Source organism: Cyprinodon tularosa, unplaced genomic scaffold, assembly GCF_016077235.1.
Source record: "Cyprinodon tularosa strain WSP-4 unplaced genomic scaffold, ASM1607723v1 ctg989, whole genome shotgun sequence".
NCBI classification, from domain to species: domain Eukaryota; kingdom Metazoa; phylum Chordata; class Actinopteri; order Cyprinodontiformes; family Cyprinodontidae; genus Cyprinodon; species Cyprinodon tularosa.
In genome coordinates, this window is record NW_024039772.1 from 335,585 (window position 1) to 346,787 (window position 11,203).

Below are 11,203 nucleotides of genomic sequence, written 5' to 3' on the forward strand. Positions count from 1 at the left end.
GGTGCTTTCTTTTGGAATCACATGTCTTAGTATAGGTGAATTATTTAAACTCACAAACTTTATCCTGATATGTATTTTGGGTTTGGCAATAATACTTTCATCTTACTGCAGTTTCTCAGTTATTTGCGCTCTGATTCGTCCAGGGCCTGGAGAAGGCAATAAAGGAATGAAGCAGTTTGACCAATCAAAGCAAAGGTTGTTCTATACCATCACAGCCATATCTAGTTTGCAGTGGATATGGTTCTTTTGCTTACTAGCTTCTATTACTATGGTTCAATTTTTTCAACAAGATCTTGTTATTATATGCTTTGTAAGAGGGTTTCTTGGTTTTTGTAATCTGCCTTACTGTTTGGTGATGCCTCTAATGTATCTTCACAGAGCAGACATATTATTATTTTACAAATCATAAAAAATGAAAACAAAGGGACATTTTGAATGCAAAAAACTTTTAAAAGTATGCATTCGTATTTAGCTGCATTAAAAAAATAGTTCAGATGTATTTAAAATGTTGGCTATCTGGGAAATCTATAAAATAGTATTGATAAATGTTCCATTAGTGATTGGAAATTAAGTTCTTTTTGGATATACTAAATTACATAGTCATAAGGTTATGAAAATGCTTTGTTTGAAAGATTAATAAATATATAGTTATTTAAAAGTTAAAAGGCAAGGCAAAAAAATTAGCTTCAGTGCGTTTAACATGGTACTTTAACTGTGTTTTATGTTGTTTATGAAACAAGCAATAATGATCAGATTGGTTTTTCAGGCTTTCACTTTGAAGAAGGAAAAAATATGGCCATAAATATAAATTTTGGGTGAAAAGAAAACATCTGTTTCCACATTCTGTGAGACAAATATTCGGCTGAATATAATAAAAGTTTTTTTTCCGTTAAAAACGATGTGAAAATATGGGGTCTTTTTAAAATCGGGGTCGAACCAATTATACGGGCTGACGGTTGTCTGGGGTCGCTACACGAACGCAACAGCAGAGGGCGCCGGTTTTTTGTAAAGCAGGTGACCTCACTGTGGCTGGGGTCACCTTTCTATCACAACAGAGAAGAAGTGACAAGAATTCTACAAATGCAGAAATACCCCTGAGAAGGGAGTGGAACAAAAGTTAGACATGTTTGCAGACATTTGAGGCCCATTTTAAAATAATGGTGGAAGCATTATACAGCTGGCAGGCAGCAAATAAATACCGAGTTACGGAGTGCAATGTCAGAAGATGACATGTTCAAAAAGACCGGAAAAATGCAAACAGCAAAAGAAAAGTTTATCAAATAATTCAACCTATTCCCATTATCGGTTCGTATGAAATCGTACCAAAAGTTATGCACCGTAATTTCGTACGTTTTAGACGTTTTTTTCTTGGTATTTCGTCGTATTTGTATGTCTTGCCTCTTGACAAGATATCCTTGCGCATGCGCATGTTACGCACCATTCAATAACATAGAATTTAAAATACAATTAACTGTAACCCTAACCCTAAGATGCAAAACAGCAAGCAACCTAGTGAGAGACATCATGAAGTAATTATTGCACTGTTTTTCCCAGTTTTACGTCCGTCCGCGGATCTGCTTTTTTTGTCTGTCTGCCTGCGCATGCGCACTGATCTGTTTTTTCGAGGAAAAATGTCCAAAATGTACGAAATAGTGTGCATAACTTTTCGTACGATTTCATACGAACTGATAATGAGAATATGTTGAATAATTGCAGAGCTGCAGGGTGAGAGCAGGAGGACAGAGGACGCCTGTGAGTCATGCAGATTTTTGAGACGTTTCATGAGAAAAAAGTTCAGCTTGCATTGGAGTTGAAGATTTCACTTGAATGTGTCGATGTTTTTTTTTACTTTTTGTTTCACTGCACAAATCTTTTACTGCAAAATTATTTTTAATGACATTCTTAGCACCGCAATACAAAATAGTTTCTTCAAACAAGATCAATTTGAGTTTATCTGTCTTTTTTGTTTCGTTTTGGTCTTTTTGTTATGTTCTTAAAAAGTGGTCCTGGAAAGACAGGACACAGTAAAAAAATAAAAATAAAAAATCAGGGTTGTTCTATATTAAGATCAGTATGGTAATTAGTTCAATCCCTCTGTTATCTTTTTGAGATAACATACAGAAGGCAGATTTTAGATTTTATTTTCTAGGGGGAAAAGTTTGATTCATGAAAACACACATAAATATCAGCACACATAAATACTTTTGGTTTGAATGCTGAGTTTACATATATAAACATAGTTAGCATGTAAAGGTAAATTGGAGACACAATATGTTTTCATATATGTTTGTTTTTGGTTGTTAGAGCTTGGTCTTAGTTGTTTTGTTGTAGCCTACTGTTTTGGAATTGATGTGAATAAATCACCTAATGAAAGGTCATAAGTCTTTAGTTTATGTGTTTCTTTGCTCTGGATGATAATGTTGACTCTTAAAGCAAAATTCAGATTGCAAACAAACTGAGTGTTGATTGGAAAAATTAGAATTTTATGTTTTTTCACTAGGATTATATTTATATATTTTTTTTTAAAGCTTCCCTTTTTACATCTTTAATAAGAGTTATTTTGCATTTTTGTTGATATTTTTTTATGTAAATATGCTACTTTGTGTTGTTGGAAGTGACATTACACAGATTAATTTTAGTTTGTAGAAGTTTAGGACAAATGTGGGAGATTTAGCATCAGATTCAGATGTAAAGGGTTTTGTGTATTAAATGTGGCATTTAATTATTTGTATCAAAGGTCATTATCTATACATTAAAGTACTGACAAAGGTGACTCAATTTTAATTGTCCTGATAAATGAAGAAATATATTTCTTATTGACAAAAGTTTAAATGGAAACCATTGTAATTAACTGAAAACAACAGATTTGTTTTTGTTTTAATATTTTCTATATATATTGTGTTTGTAGATTAAATAACAAACATTCTTTGTAATGCTGTAGTTAAATTTCCCTGCGAAGTTCAAAGAGATCTGCAGTTTGTTGAAATATTAATAAAAACAAATACTGATTAATTGAATGTATATGTTTTCGCTCTTTCAGACGATGTGTCTAATCATGTAATTGATTTATCCAATTGCTGTATTTAGAGATCTTCAGCTTTGACAATAGTCTTTTCTACAACTGCTCCAGAAAAATAGATTTTTTTCATTCCTCTCTAACAATGATGGTGGGAAAAACTTACCTCATCCTCCCTCTCTATTTTCTCTTCCATCCATGGTACGAGCAGCACTGCTTTGAAACCTGATCTCTTCCATCTTTAATAGAAATAGAAATCCTTTGTTAAAGATTTTTGTTTTTTTTAGGACTGTTTTTATATTCATTTTCTTTGATGACTAATGTGTGATACCCTAACTTTTGTGGAGCTGTATTTAAGTTATTTAATTTTAACTTATTTATTTGTTTGACAGGAACAATGTACATTAAAAAGCATTCCTGCAAATGCACCAGAATTAGCCAAAAGGCTATTTTTCATTTTCTGTACCTGGACAGATCTTAAAATTGTCTACTTAAAAGATACAAAAATACAAATATAAAAGAAATAAAAACAGCTATAACTCTTAAAAACTGATTTAAAAATTCAGAATAACTGTTTGCTGGACTACAGATTTGAGGTTCATAAAATAGAATATAACAAGTAAAATAGAATATAACATATATATATATATATATATATATATATATATATATATATATATATATATATATATATATATATATATATATATATATATATATATATATATATATATATCCTTCAGTTGGACTGAAGGACAGCACAGAGGCACTAATCATGGCAGCACATGAACAGGCACTCAGTACAAGATCAATAGAGGCCAGGGTCTACCACACCAGGCAGGACCCCCGATGCAGACTGTGCAAAGATGCCTCTGAAACAATACAGCACATAACGGCAGGGTGTAAAATGCAGGCAGGAAGTGCATACATGGAACGCCACAACCAGGTAGCTGTCATAGTGTACAGGAACATCTGCCATGAGTATGGGCTGGAAGTCCCAAGGTCAAAATGGAAGACACCTCCTAAGGTAGTTGAGAATGACCGAGCTAAGATCCTATGGGACTTCAAGATCCAGACTGACAAACAGGTGATGGCTAACCAACCAGACATCGTGTTGATCGACAAACAGCAGAAGAAGGCAGTAGTGATAGATGTGGCAATCCCAAGCGACAGCAACATCAAGAAGAAAGAACACGAGAAGCTTGAGAAATACCAAGGGCTCAAAGAGGAGCTAGAAAAGATGTGGAAAGTAAGAGTAGCAGTGGTGCCAGTGGTAATTGGAGCACTGGGGGCTGTGACCCCCAAACTGGGAGAGTGGCTACAGCAGATCCCAGGCAAAACATCAGAAGTCTCTGTCTCTGTCCTCTGTTCATTTCCCTTGTTTAGACATACGTAGGGTGAAAGGTTGAGATAAATCGGTTTGTAGACGCTGTTTTGTTTTAACAGCGCTAAGGATCACCTCACAAATTCAAACATGTCTGATTTTCACTAAACCAAATGATTCCTTATTAGGAATCATTTGGTTTACTGGAATCATGGTCATGAGAGGACCCATGATCAGGCAGAAACTTGACCTGATCCAAAGAAATTCTCACACTTCTGAAGAATTGGCCCAAAAAGGGTAAAAGAGTCATATAGTGTATGCTTGTCTTTAGTCCTGTTAACAAGGCTTTGGATGTGTGCAATGACATTCACCATTGTGGTCCATTTTGAGATCCTTTACAAACATTCAAAATCTTGTGTTCTCAATTAGATTTTTAGCACTTGTTTTGAACTCTTTGTTTTGTAAATGTGGAGTCGAATAAAAACTGATGGTTTTAATGGTAATATATAAATAAATGTTATTGAAAAAACATATTTCTTGCCTTATTATTATTATTGCATTATTTTGAACCGTGTAAAACCATGTAACATTCATTTGACTGCAGTGTCTGTGTTCTCGCTGTCAGGGTTCGGTGTTCCTCTGCTCGGCTTACTCTCTTGAACAGGTGGTTGTTGCCAACCGGTGGGCGTGGCCCCGCACCTGTGGCTCATTGGGGCTGCTCTACTGGTGCTTAAATGGAGCATTCAGTCAGCTGAAGGACGCCAGAGTGTTAAACCGTTGTGGTATGCCAAGGCCTCTGTCCTGTCGACAGATATCTGAAATCTGACTTTTTGGGTTCCTGATTCTACAAGTTTTCTGTCTCCCTCAGTTCGTCAAGCTCTGGATTGCTCACCCGCCTGTCTCCAAACTCTGAAGACTGGTCACTAAATCTCTGCTGCTCAGATTCTGCTCTGGCGTTCCCCTCCAGCCCCCTCGGTACTACCGAGTCAGACAAGTCGAGTCAGCTGCCTCCGCTGCGATGCTGCTCGGACCCCCGCCAAAGTCCCGCCTGTCGCTCAGCCACCTCCTCCCATTGGAAAGCAGTCAGTTACAGAACCCATTCCTCCAGGTACGGATGACCTATTCCTTCCCGGATAGGTCATCCATACCTGGCGATAAGCAGAGCAGCAACAGCACAGGTTTATTTTGCTTTTCTTAGTCTTAATCAGTTTCCTCTTTCCTCCCGCAGAACTCCAAACACTGACATTCCGAACCTCGTCTGCGGCCACTGTTCTGATTTGACATTTATTTTCTGTAATCTAATAAACATCTTAAACTGCTATGTTTGCCCCCGTCTGTGTCTCAATGTGGGCCAAACACCTTAATACCATGATACTTGCCCTTTTTCTTTTTCTTTAATGTTTTATTGTATGATTCACTTTGCAAATAAAAGAAATGATTAATCTTTTCACCTCAGGTAAAAGTGAAATATCGGATGACATGGTTACATGTGAGTTGTCGAGGCTTTTCAACACTGCAGCTACGGTTACTGAAATACATGTTTGAGACAGAGAAATGCAAGGTTACTGTATAGTGTTTTTTTACAAAAGTAAAGTACAAATCAGGACAACATACAAATAGAAGGCCTATTTCAAGGCTAAGACCTTTGCACATTACAGCTTTTATTTTCTTTTGCACAACCTCGCATACATTTATCATCGCTTACATTGACTCATAGTTTACTTGTTTATCAGTTCGATTTCTTTTTACTTGGACAAACTTGTCATGAGTCCAAGTAATTTCTACAGTGACAAACTAGGTTTGTTTGGGTTCATAGTTTATTTATCCTTGGAGCCGTTGGGTTTTTTTTAAGGTGAAGCCGATGGCTTTAAAAACAATTGGCCCCAGTCTAGAAAATCACTTGGAAAGAATTCTGCAGAGGGATAGAAGCAAAGATGACGAAGCTCTTCATGCTGATTTGTCTGCTATCTGCAGCTTTATTACATGTAAGTTTCATTTCACTTCATTTAGTTTATTGAAATTCTTACATTCTTAAGTGAGATGTTATTCTGCATGTCAATGACTGAAGCAATAAGTAAACATAAATAACCTCACAAGCCAAAGATGAATATTGATATTTCCTTTGATTAACCTTTCAGGTGCAGACTCTTCACTTAACCCAGGATGATGGCTCCAGTTTACCTCCAGCATATCCTAATGTTGTTTTAGGTGCAGACATACATGTAGAATCCAAAATAATGATTTATGTCTGGTCAGACTTTAAACCTAAAAAATTTAAATGCTGTTTCTGAGTTTACTCTATAACTTTTCTGCCTTTCAAATCTGCTGATATGAAACAGTGTGACTGAACAGGAAAAGCGATAAAAATCGCTTTATTGGGGCTAATACTTCATTGCACTGTAAAATGATTTATCACCTTTTAATAACCTAAAATACATTTGTGATCAGTCATTATCTCTGTTTGATTTTTCTCTGTGTTTGAAGGTGCTCGTCCTCTAGTTCCAAGGGAGCTTTTGGCAGAATGCTTAAATGATGATGACTATAACTAACTGTCAGAAACTCTTGAAAATGGCCTCCCCCGCACTAATACACCTCTTCATGTAATCATTGTTGGAGCTGGCATGGCTGGATTGACCGCAGCAAAGCTACTCCAAGATGCAGGACACAATGTGAGTAAATATTTCCTATATTATTTATAGTTTATTTTGTTCTTGACAAAATATAGTCTGTGAGGTTTATGGGATCAGATCACCAAAGCGGACACAATTTATGAAAAGACAGTAGCATGTAGCATGTTATGTCTAAACAAGGTGACCATATTGGAGGCAAGCGGTCGGGTTGGAGGCCGGGTGGAGACCTTCAGAAATCACAAAGAGGGCTGGTATGTGGAGCTAGGGGCCATGAGAATCCCAAGTTCTCACAAGTAAGTAAAGTACTTCTAAACATCAAATGCAACCATGTTTACCAATACATTTAAGATTTTCCTCTTTCTTGTCTTTAAATGTGAATTTATCTTTACATGTTTTAACAGAATTCTCCTCCGCTTTGCGGAAAAGTTGGGTGTCTCACTCAATACATTTATAATGGATGACGATGAAACCTTTTACCTGGTCAATGAACAAAAGAAATACAAGAACTATGAAGTGAAAAAGAACCCAAACATTTTGAAGTACAACCTGTTGGAGAATGAGAAAAACAAATCAGCCGAGGAACTTTTACAGGGAGCTTTAAGACAGGTATTTCCAACCCCATTACTACTTTTATTCCATTTTTCTAATATTCAAATGAGGCGGTGGGGTTATACCTATGTGGCAGTGCTGGTCAGTGATTCAAGTATGAGTAGAGGAATGCATCTTGAAATAAATAAGAATAAAATGTTAAAATAAGTTGAATTTGCAGTTTCTACCTTAGTCAGTTAAATAACATGCTGCTATCATTTTGCACATCTCTGATGTTGCTGCTATTTTCAAATGTCCATCACTCTAAAAATTTCCATAGCTGAATATTGGTTATTACAGGTTATACAGGTGCACAGTATTTATAGTGTAAATAAACAGTACTGTACTTTATTTATTTACTTTTTTAAATCTTGTGGTCAGAATACTTAGATTTCTCTTATTTCATAAATTTATTTATGCTAATTACTCACTATAAAATTTGTTCACCCAGTCTGTTTCACCTGCAAGGCCACACAACTATAGCCTGATAAACCAGACAAAATGTGAGATTAAATGTGTAATATAGTCTGGCCCCGATGAATGAAACATCGTAAGATTGCTGATGAGAACAACCCGTTGTTTTTCAAACCATGTTGGCCAATGCTCTGACCAATGAGGGCAACTGACTGTGACGAAGTAAGCTCAACAGAAATCTGGTGGGGGAGAGTAAACAAACAGCATGTGAAACGGCTGACGGTGAAACGGCGAATACGTCCTTCTTAAAAAAGAATGAGCGTAGATCCTCTTCCTGCTCACGTTTCAATGAAAACCCCAAGTCTAATCCTTCTGAAACTGATTCCAAAGCTGAGTCAAATGAGAACTGTTGAATAGTTGTTGCCATCGTCCTTGTTGTGCTTTCTCCAGCGTTGCACAGCTTTGTCATCATGCCCTTCAGTTAAGAGCCTTTGAAAGATAACAGGAAGGAACCAGGAAAAAACTTTAATACATTTTCCAATTGCAAGATGACTACTCCACCCAGGGAACCACAGTCCAGAACCAAATCATTTTACACTGGTGTCTGTATCACCACATGATCACAAATGTATTGCCTTTACTCAGTTTTCACAGTGTATGTAAAATTAAATTTTTTCAAAATTATTAAATGAAAAATAACTTTTTTATAGATAGAAATTGAAGTGGTGGAACATGGGTGCCAGGCTGCTTTGAAAAAATATGACAGATTTGCTGTTAGGGTAAGTTAAGTTTAAGTTCATTCAAATTTATGACAAATCTCAAACTTTCCTGCTGAGTCCTTTTTGGCTTCACTAATTTGAAACCCTTTGTTTTCATTAGGGATACTTAAAGAATTTGGTCACTTGAGCAAAGAAGCAACAAGGATGATCGGAGACCTTCTTAACCAGGATAGCCTAATGCACCTCGCACTGAGCGAGATGGTCTATGAGCAAAGTGTCATCAGTGATGACATCAGGTAAAACTTGCCAGCTACACTATACATCAATTTATAAGAAAATATCTTTGAACTAGGGCCTCAGGTCAGTGTAACTTCTGAGAAGTCTAATTAAAATCTGCTAAGTTAAATGTTTGGTGAACAAACTGGCCCAATGACACGTCGCAAAAGACATAAATAAATAGTTTCACAGATGGAGGCCAGGGATAATTTTTAGCTCTCCTTATTGTTCATGATTTAGCTAGTGTTGATTTCCACAAAAAATATATTATGGGTGTTCTGAAGATATTACAAATATTTCAACATTTGTGAAAAGAAGACAAGTTATTATGTTCTACAGTATAGCTAGAGGTCTTTTTTTTCCTTTTATTTCCCCAAGAGCAGCCTGTTAATTTAGGAAAGCTGAAAAGGATCATAGATGTCGCTTAAGGATTTTATGCTTGTCATGACTCAGGAAAAGTGTTGGTAGGCTTGTGATGGTCTGAGAGAGGTCAAAGGCCGGCTAGTAGCCCACTTTCTGCCATGTTAGTATTTGTTAGTATGAAAACTGTGTATTTGCACACCTTACACTGGCATAGTTGGTCCTTCATTCCTTCTGGTACTTGTCCACCTTTATATGTTGGTCAAATGCAGTCAACCTCTGAAGCATAACATTTTTACCATCAACTGCTCCCCAGGTCTTCTCTGGCCAAATTCCAAAAGTGCATATTACTGACATTTTGTCTCATTCCTCCTGGATTTGCTGCCCCTAAGCCTGACCTCATATAAGTGGGCAACATTGGCTAGCTGGCTGGCTGGTGTGTATAATAGGCAGAGGCTTCTTCATAAATGTACAGAGGTTTTCCATTGAGAAGTGATTTGTTTTCTTTTAAATGCTCGACCAGTTGTTGAAAGAAATACACTATTTTATGGCATTTGAGAATGAGCATTGTTTCTTTCTTTTTGCATTTCAGGTACTATGAAGTTAAAGGTGGGACAGATATTCTCCCAAGAGCTTTACTTAAAGTTCTAAATGTCCCAATTTTACTGAACTCCGAAGTTAAAAGGATCAAGCAGTCAGATGAAGGTTTGTTGGTCTCCTATAAGAAAGATGAGCAGTCCTCTCTTAGTGACATGAAAGGAGATGTTGTCCTGGTTACGACCACAACTAAAGCAGCTCTTTACATGGACTTTGATCCACATCTTGCCACCCAAAAGATGGATGCTCTTAGGTCAGTTCATTATGACAATGCTGTTAAAGTTGTTCTCACCTTCAGCGAAAGATTTTGGGAAAGAGATGGCATCAAAGGGGGAAAAAGCGTCACAGATAGGCCTTCTCGTTTCATCTACTATCCCAGCCACAGTTTTGCTGAAAATGAGACTTGGAGTTCTCCTGGCTTCCTACACGTGGTCTGAAGATTCTCTCCTCCTCTTGGGTGCAAGTGACGAAGAGCTGAAAGAGCTGGTTCTGAAAGATTTGGTACTGATTCATGGGGAACATGTTAAGTCTTTGTGTACCGGTGTGGTGGTTAAGAAGTGGAGTTTGGATCCTTATAGTAAAGGTGCATATGCTCTATTTGCACCCTACCAAAATGTAGAATATGCAAAAGAGCTCTTCAGGAAAGAAGGCAAGATCCATTTTGCTGGAGAACACACAGCCTTCCCTCATGCCTGGATAGAAACCTCAATGAAATCAGCAATAAGAGCAGCAACAAACATTAATAATGAGGCTCAGAGGACATAATCTAGAAAACAGGTTGTTGTTGAAATGATAGTGTGAGTTTTCACAGTCATCCAGAAGGAGCTGGAGAGTAAACGTATACATGGTTTTTCCTCCTGAAAGTGTTTAATTGAGATGAGATAAATGGAAGACAATGAATATTTGGAAACTTGACGGGATAAATCCACTGTCCAAGCAAATAAAGTCTTCTTCAAATCTTTATTGTATTTCTGTATATTATGGATGCTCAACACTGATGGTCATAGAGGGATTTATATACTCTTTAAATTGCAGTATGGGTATAATACGACCGCACTACAATATACGATGCTGTAATGTTGTGGGTTGAGGCCCCTTAGTGACATATCAAGGTTGCCCAGCTCAGCAAAATTTGGCCATACAACTTGTGATAAATAGAGTTGTTATTTTCAAGGCACACTGTGCCGTACTGGTCCCAGAAAGGGTGATGCTTTGACTGGGACTCAAGGGGGAACACTAGGCCAGACTGACATGGCTTGAAGTAGGGAAAGGATTAGTG

General features: G+C 37.0%; 1 pseudogene; it reads left to right on the forward strand.

Moving 5' to 3' along the window:
- Positions 1-6,193: 6,193 nt before the first annotated feature.
- LOC119777194 lies at positions 6,194-10,749 on the forward strand (annotated as a pseudogene).
- Positions 10,750-11,203: the final 454 nt, after the last annotated feature.